Genomic DNA, 9,098 nt, shown 5'->3' on the forward strand with positions numbered 1-9,098 from the left:
TTATACCATACTCGATTCTGATTGGCTGGCAGGTATGCATTAAAACCGTTTAATGCACAGGTAGTTCCAAGTCAGTTTAATCACCGTTCTATATTAATGCACTGCTTTAATTGATGCACACAAACCCATACAAATTTCAATAGAAAACAGTTATTGTAAATTGTAGTCATTTTATATTTTCACTGTATCAAGTAAATGCCGCTCTGGTGACTAGAAAACATTTCTATCCGAAACATTACAAAAATTCCAAAACATCTCAACTATTCCAAACTTTTGAGTGGTAATGTATTTTCTGTTCCTCTGAAGTCACATGATCAGGTTTGTGAGGAACAGACTCGCACGTAACCAGTCAGACACCGCAGAACTATGAGTAAATAAAGACAGAACGAACTCTTTAGAACACAATGTTGACGAACGGGACAGTTCTTATGTAGCCGTGCGTTCTGGAGCGCAGCTGTTTCCTCTTCCTGTGCTGAGAAGAGCAGAACGCACATGTGTTTGTATCGGAAAGCTCAGAGACACAGTGACGCGTCACGAGGTCAAGGCCGGATTATTAGCTGAGCGTCGACCCAACAAAGACACGACAAACCTCGAATCAACAGCAGAGCGAGCAGCGTTTCTCTGCAGAGTCACCAAACTACAGGAACTCAGTTTATGAGTAAATAGATCTGCATGATTATTAATCAAAACTAGTGCTGTCAAACGATTAATCGCATCCAAAATAAAAGTTTTTGTTTACATAATATATGTGTGCATACTGTGTATATTTATTATGAATATATAAACACACACACATGCATGTATATATTTTGAAAATATTTACATGCATATATGTATATTCAAATAATTATATAATATTAAAAATATATTTAATATATAAACATAACATCTTTTTCTTAGATATATACATGCATGTGTTTGTATTTATATATATATATATACATAATAAATATGCGCAGTACACACACACATATATCATGTAAACAATAACTTTTATTTTGAATGCGATTCATCGTTTGACAGCACTAATCAAAACCAAACCAAAACTGCAATATGTGCTTAGTGCAATTATCAAATCACAAAACCATTTTCACAAAGTTGTAATAAGAAGAACAAAAGATATGCTTTAAGGGTTCCTGCAGTTTTCCATTAAAATTAAAGAAACAAACAGCCATGAATATTAATATTGTAATTTTACAGTTGTAGCATAAAAAATTACTATAACTATATTATTTTTCTTAAATACTTATTTTTTTTTACCGCTGGGGTATATTTGTAGCAATAGCCAACAATACATTGTATGGGTCACAATTATCCATTTTTCTTTTATGCCAAAAATCATTAGGATATTAAGTAAAGATCATGTTCCATGAAGATATTTTGTAAATTTCCTACCGTAAATATATCAAAACTTCATTTTTTATTAGTAATATGCATTGCTAAGAACTTAATTTGAACAACTTTAAAGGTGATTTTCTCAATATTTAGATTTTTTTGCACCCTGTATAAATCTCAATTTCGAAAAATGGACCCTTATGACTGGTTTTGTGCTCCAGGGTCACATATAGGGACATTTAATTAGTCCTTCATTCACCTATGAGGTTACGCAATTATCACAGAATTTAAATTTTTGGATGAACTATCCATTTAATTTCATATACATATGCTGCTCTCTAGATTCGTGTGCATGACTGCATTATAAGGGTAGAATTACAGGAACAAATGAAGCCTATTTTTTAGAAGGTTTGAGGAACTGCAGCAGTTTTCCAGTGAGATGAGATCAAGGAGCAGAAAGACATTTTTCATGTAGTTCCTCTTCAAAAAAAAAAATCCAAACAATCTCATAATAATTGACAACCACATTGTTTACATGGGTGGCAAAGACTTCTGTTGGGTTGCCAGATCTGCCCACAATGTCTAGCAGCTACCGGCAAACCCTAGAGTCACCAAACACAAAGGATCAGAGGAAACCGCCAGCTGTAATATCCTGTTAGGAGGAAAACCATCCCGTCTTCCCCTGAAGGGACAATCTGGTCCGGCCTCCGTCCCAAACACAACAGCCGCTTCAGACGAAGAGCGTTTCTCGTAAGCGAGGAGCTGATCTCATCTGCAGTGGGTGGTCTGTGTCACGCTCACGTCTCATTTGTGTTTCTCACTAACACAGACGAAGAAGAAAATGCAACACCAGACTAAAAACGCTCTCAAATCAAAAGAAAGAAATAACAAAATGATATGTTGCATAAATCCTATGATGCCCTATTACTGTAAAAAAATTTTTTTTTTAATTACTAAATCGTAAAAGTTGCATGAATGCTTCTTGGTTGTTAAAATGTAATTAAATACTTAAAAAAATAATCTAGAAAAAATAAATATATATATATATATATATACTGCAACAGTTATTTTGCATGCAATGTAAAAAAAAAGCTCAGTTGCTGCCTTCAAATTTTATTTACATAAGTAATTTCAATGTAAATTATATTAAACTGACTTAAAATATTAAGTTGAAATTAGTTAGATTTTTTTTTTTGGGGTTAAATTATTACTGACTTAAAATAATGGAAAAACATATGTTACCATGAGTTAATTTTTTTTAATCAGTATATCAATATAAATTAATCTATAAATTAGTATATATTAAAGGCAGCACAACAAATACATGATGCATTTAAAATCATACACTTTTTACGATATATTTTTTCTATACGACACTGAGATTTTTTTTACAGTAATAAGAATTTAAGGTTGCAATTAGATTCAATCCTATCAAATATTGTGAAATGCAAGCATTAAAGGGATAATTCACTCAAAAATGGAAATTATTCCTACTCTCCCTCGTGTCGTAACAAATCCATAAGACTTTTGCTCATCTTCAAATACACAAATGAAGATATTTAAATGAAAAGAATCGACTGAAAGTCCATTTAGCCACTACTTCAACCGGGGTAAACGCTTCAAAAGGTTCATAAAGATAGTAGGTTTCATTTAGACTTTTATTCACACATGAGGGTAAGTTATTGATCACAGAATGTTTAACTTTTGAATGAACTATTCCTTTAATTTGATGCATCAATAAAAAAATGACAGGAAAATTGTCACAATGCAAAACATCTTAATGAATTTAAAACGGGCTTAATTTTTTGCATGCAGAATAATGTTTGCTTTTGTATTTTGAGCTGAGATTTCTACCCTGAGACGTCACATGTCTTTATTGAACTCTTCGTGTCCTCAGACGCCAGGAGAGATTGAGTGATAGTCATATTTGACAGACGCTGACACACGTCTATCACTCAATCTCTTCTGGCTTCAGCGATCATGAACGCAGACGTGAATCTGTGGATCATGAATCCGCTTTCTGTTTCCAAGACGCAGCTTGTAATGAAAAGAGCCGAGCACTTGAAGTCTGTTCCACGAGTCGACTTGATTATAACAGCCAGGAAAGTGTTAAAACCCTCAAATCTGCTTAAAGCACCATTTCTGTGAGCAGAAACAAACAGGCTTCCATCCCGCAAAACAACAATAAAGAAACAGCAGCTCTGAGCTTCAAGCCAATTCACATTCATTCTGCTTCGCTTGTGGCCTTTAAACGGGATCGGAGCGAACGTAGGGTGACCACACATCCTTTTTTTCCAGGATTTCCAAATTGCCTAAAGTGTCCAGGGTTTGGCTTTGTTTTCCTTACCATTGCTTTCATACTTGCTGAAGGTAAGTAGTTTGACCAATAGCGTGCAGGCATTCTACACAATCGACCAATCGTGGCGTGCGAGAAGGTGGGATCTACAGAGAACAACCAAAGCGATGCAAACACAAAAATAAGACAAAACCTAGACATTTTAGAAATCTCGGTCAGGACACGTCCGGGAAAAGAGTACGCGCAATACCAGTCAAAAGTTTTTAAACAGTAAGATTTTTAGTGTTTTTAAAGAAGTCTCTTCTGCTCACCAAGCCTGCATTTATTTGATCCGAAATACAGCAAAAGTAGTAATATTGTGAAATATTTTTACTATTTAAATGCCTTATCATCACTTTTGATCAATTTAAAGCATCCTTGCTAAATATTAATTTCTATAATTTCTTTCCCAAAATTATACAGACTCCAAGCTTTTGAATGTTATGGTGTATAATGTTACAAAGGCTTTTTATTTCAGATAGATGCTGATCTTTGGATCTTTCTATTCATTAAAGAATCCTGAAAAAAATGTACTCAACTGTTATAAATATTGAAAACAATAATGATTTCTGAAGATCATGTGACACTGAAGACTGGAGTAATGCTGCTGAAAATACAGCTTTGATCACAGAAATAAATTACAGTATAACAGATATTCACATAGAACACAGCTATTTTAAATAGTAAAAATATTATCTATTTATAGATAACATAAATGCAGGCTTGGTGAGAAGACATTTCTTTAAAAAAAAAAACATTATTAATCGTACTGTTCAGAAACGTTTGACTGGTAGTGTATGATGTTGTGAGATGCTCACAGCAGCAGCAACATAAAAATAATCAAAACAAGCCGCTCAAATCCTCCACTCGAGAAACAAGAAGTCCTGAGGAGTTCTCGTGCTTCAGAACAAACTCAATTAAACCGGCGCTGATAAACTGGACATTTTCGGGAGTGTTGCTTTCATTTCCAGAGAACATCATCAGGTCATGACTGAGAGTCTGTCTAGACAAACAAGGGCAAGACAACGTCTGAAAACAGAGATAGAGACGTTTTCAAGGAGCTGCAGCAAGTTATTTTCCCATGACAGCGAGTTCTTGCTGATAGCACCTTGTTATTTGTTCAGCTTTTCCTTTTCAAAAGATTATTCGCAAACTGCAGACAGATTTTGCAAGACGGTTAATCAGAGAGAATTCCAGGAATGAGTGAGTCTGCTGGACAACAGGGGGCAGCTGTCTGAACAATAAGTTAGTCACTACAAATTAAGTATTAGTCGGGAAACTCCCAGCTGAGGATTTCAGACACACACAACCGTCTGATACACAGACCGGCTTCAGAACTGCATGCTTATGAAAATGTGAGAATAATATTATCATGTGCAGGAAACTGAAAACAACAATAGAAACCATCACAGAAATTCTAACAGTTTCCACTATAAATAACTTTGCAAACTTTACAAAACATCAACTTTTAAGCATTTAAAAATGGTTTTCTGTAGTGTGTTTTAGGACATATTCCATTAGGATCTATTGGTTTTAACAAGCCACCAATAGAAGTGACCAGTAGAAACGTCTCAGGTTACTTATGTAACCATGGTTCCCTGAGTAGGGAACGAGACACTGCGTCCTCTAGGGGTCGCTATGGGAAACCCCATAGCAGTTTCCATTAAAACCAATACACGTCCCATTATAACCAAATTCTGTGATGTTTCTATTGTTTTTTCAGCAGGGAGACTTTCAATAAAAAACAAGGGATAGTTCACCCAAAAATGAACATTTTATCACCATTTACTCACACTCATGTTGTTCCGAACCTTATGAATTACCTTCTTCTGTTGAAGATGTTTTGAAGAATGAGCCAAACAGTTAGTAGCCACTGAGTTTCATAATAAGGGGAGAAACTATTGAAGTCAATGGGGACCAAAAACCAATGTTCTTCAAAATATCTTCTGCGTTTCACAGATCATCCTAAAAGATGACAAGATTGTCATTTTTGGGTGTACTGTTCCTTTAACTCGCTGAAAAGTACTAAGATGTCATTCTTATTCCGTTTTAAACAGAAATGTGACCATTGACCACAAAACCAGTCATAAGGGTAAATTTTTGAATAAATAATCTTTCCATTGATGTATGGTTTGTTAGGATAGGACAATATTTGGCTGAGATACAACTATTTGTTGTACTGGAAACTGGAATCTGAGGGTGCAAAAAAATCTAAATATTGAGAAAATCATCTTTAAAGTTGTTCAAATGAAGTTCTTAGCAATGCATATTACTAATCAAAAATTAAGTTTTGATATATTTACGGTAGGAAATGTACAAAATATCTTCATGGAACATGATCTTTACTTAATATCCTAATGATTTTTAGCTTAAAAGAAAAATGTATAATTTTGACCCATACAATGTATTGTTGGCTATTGCTACAAATATACCCCAGCGACTTAACACTGCTTTTGTGCTCCAGAGTCACATATAGGTCCACAAACATACATAACTCATATTCTGTGATGTAACGTGAGCTAATGATCGAGTCTGTCTGTCACTGACCGCTTCACCTAACGTTACTAACCGGATCCTTACGCGACCTAAACTAGTCCGCGTCAAAACTTTCTCAGAAGTTTATCCGAGAGGTCACCCAACAAATAACGAGTCTAAATAGCCAAATAACAGCATAATACACCGCGGGGTTGTATAAATGTCCGTTAAAGCCGATTCGAATCGTTTAGTGAAGAGCGTCCAAGAGAAGATACTCACTGATCGCCATGCTCTGGAATGAAGTGGATCTTTTGCAGTTACATGTGCAGGAGACATTGGTGTGGGTGTCGGTGGTTCCGTTCATCAGACCCATGAAGCTGAACACTGAGGAGATCTCGCGGAAAACGCTTCACGGCGCGCTGTCGAATAAAAACATCGACGCAGGCTTTTCCTCTTCCCTCAGCGACGCTTCTTTCTTCCAGGAGCGTGTTTTCTTTTGGCCTCCGTCCTCCCACCCCCGTCCCGCTGTCTGGCCGCTGTGCTCCAGTATTCCCGGTGTTAGTCCCGGTGTTATTCCCAGACGGTTTGTACTACTTTCCAGCCGTCTGCGGCGCGCACCTCATTCAAGTCCAAGTTGGCTGATAACCGGCGGGGGCGGGGCTTAACGCGCAGGGGCGGGGCTTCGAGGCAGACAGCATGACGTCACTGCCAGACTTGGCCTTGCACACAGTGCATGAGGCAAAGTAATTTTCACCAACACGCTTGGAAACTGTTATTATGTGCACAACTTTTCTCCCCACAAAGATATTCTTTGGAATAATTCAAGTGTTTTAATCCGTGGAAAGTCTCTTTTTATTGACAAGTGGTATGACAGAGGTATTGTTTTTGCTTTGGATTTATTTAAAGACGATGGAACTATACTGGAGTATTTATGACTTTGTATAGTCTTCCTCTGCCAGCTCTGTTCTCAAAAGTTTGTCTCCGAGGTATGTGCGTTTATTTAAAACATACCTTTGCTTTAATGAGAGGAAAACAATTTTTCCCAAAAGGTTGTCTTCTTGAAAAAAATGTAACAGTAGATATATAAAGCGAATGCTACATTATAAAGTATATGCATCCCCTAGATGTACATTTTTCTGGACCAATTGTTTTTTTGACAGTATTCACTGGAAGAAAGCATGGTTACTCCCTGAAACATGTTGCTCTTAAACTCATTGATAACAATAAGAATAACAAGTTTCTTAAGGCTTATGATGATATTTTCCTTACCGACTGATTTTTCCCCCGTTCCTTTATGTTATTGTATTTTGACGCAGTGCTGTTTCTTGTTGTATTTTCTTTCTTGCAATAAAAAAAGAGTGCACGATGAGCCAAAGAAAAAATGAAATAACAAACATATATGTAATATTTTCCAAAAACAAAATAAAATATCTCCAAGAGGGAATTATTTTTGGAACTTTATAACTGAGAATATTGACTGGAGAAGAGCTTGGTTAATTCCTTTTAAATACTGTATTAATAATAAAATAAAAGAGATACACTTCTAAATCTTTAATATCAAGATTCACTCATATTGATGATGAATGCTGTTTTTGTAATAGTGAGAAAGAGATGCTGACTCGCTCATTTTTTGACTGTAAAGTCGTAAACAGGTTTTGGATGGATTTGGCAGAGTTTGTATTTAATTTAATGAATATTAATTATTGCTTTACTTTACAGGATGCTATCTTGAAAACAAAAGCAATTAAGATCTAGAATGTATTGTTGACCTTTTTATTTTATTAACAAAATTTCACATACATAAACAAAAATGTTACATTTGTTTTGTTCTGATTTTGACTTTTATATTTCTCCAATAAGACTGTTAAAAAATAAAAAATCTGTGACACGTTTAAACACAATCTTCAATAATAATTTGTAATATCTTTATTTGTTAAAATTGAATGTGAGCTATGCATTTTTGTTTCTTATTTTTTTATAATTTGTTATATATTATATATACGCTGTTCACTGAAACAGACTTGGCTTTTTATGTGGAAAAATATGACCAAGGCGATTACAGACAGACTCGAAGTAGTTTTAAAGACACTCATCATTTATTCACTTGACATTTGAGTTATAAACGTAGTGCGCTTAAAATATGTTGCGTTGTGAAATATAAACATGATTCATATGTTCAGTGTGAGTGTCGCAGTGCTCCTGACTCATCTCTGAACACTTGAGAGAGTATGCACCCTCCTCAGGTCAAAAACGCAATGTCTCTTGCTATTTAAGGAATAGTTCAGCCAAAAATGAAAATGTGCTCACCCTCAGGCCATCCAACATGTTGAAGTGCTTTTGGCTAATAATAATAACTTCCTCCAGTGAAAAAGTGCATCTGCTGTTGTCTCTCACATCAAAATCCAGCCACATATTAGTTTAGAGCTGTTTAAACACTGCTTCATCTGTGCAGATTACTGTCCTCATTCAGACCAGAACACTTTTTCACTGGAGGAAGAGTTATTATGGATTATAGACTTAATAATCGTCTTAATGCTGGATGTGTTTCAGCTTTTGTGTTCTCCAGATGTTAACTGATGGACTGGAGTGCTGTGGATTACTTTTGGATTATTGTGATGTTTTTATCAGCTGTTTGGACTCATTCTGACGGCACCCATTCACTGCAGAGCATCCATTGATGAGACACTGATGCAATGCTACATTTCTACAAACCTGATGAAGAAACAAACTCATCCTGATCTCAGATGATCTGAGGGTGAGCACATTTACAGTGAATGTTCATTTTTGGTTGAATTATTCCTTTAATTAATATCGTGTTATTGTAGATGTGTGTACATAGACTTAAATATATTTAATACAACTTTACAAAAAACAAAACAGTAAATTAACTAAAACTAAACTTAAAACCAATGCTCCAGACTAATATTAATGTCATTATTCTGCACAGATATGT

The sequence above is a fragment of the Sinocyclocheilus anshuiensis genome, unplaced genomic scaffold (genome assembly GCF_001515605.1).
Source record: "Sinocyclocheilus anshuiensis isolate Anshui unplaced genomic scaffold, SAMN03320099.WGS_v1.1 scaffold682, whole genome shotgun sequence".
In the NCBI taxonomy this organism is placed as follows: Eukaryota; Metazoa; Chordata; class Actinopteri; order Cypriniformes; family Cyprinidae; genus Sinocyclocheilus; species Sinocyclocheilus anshuiensis.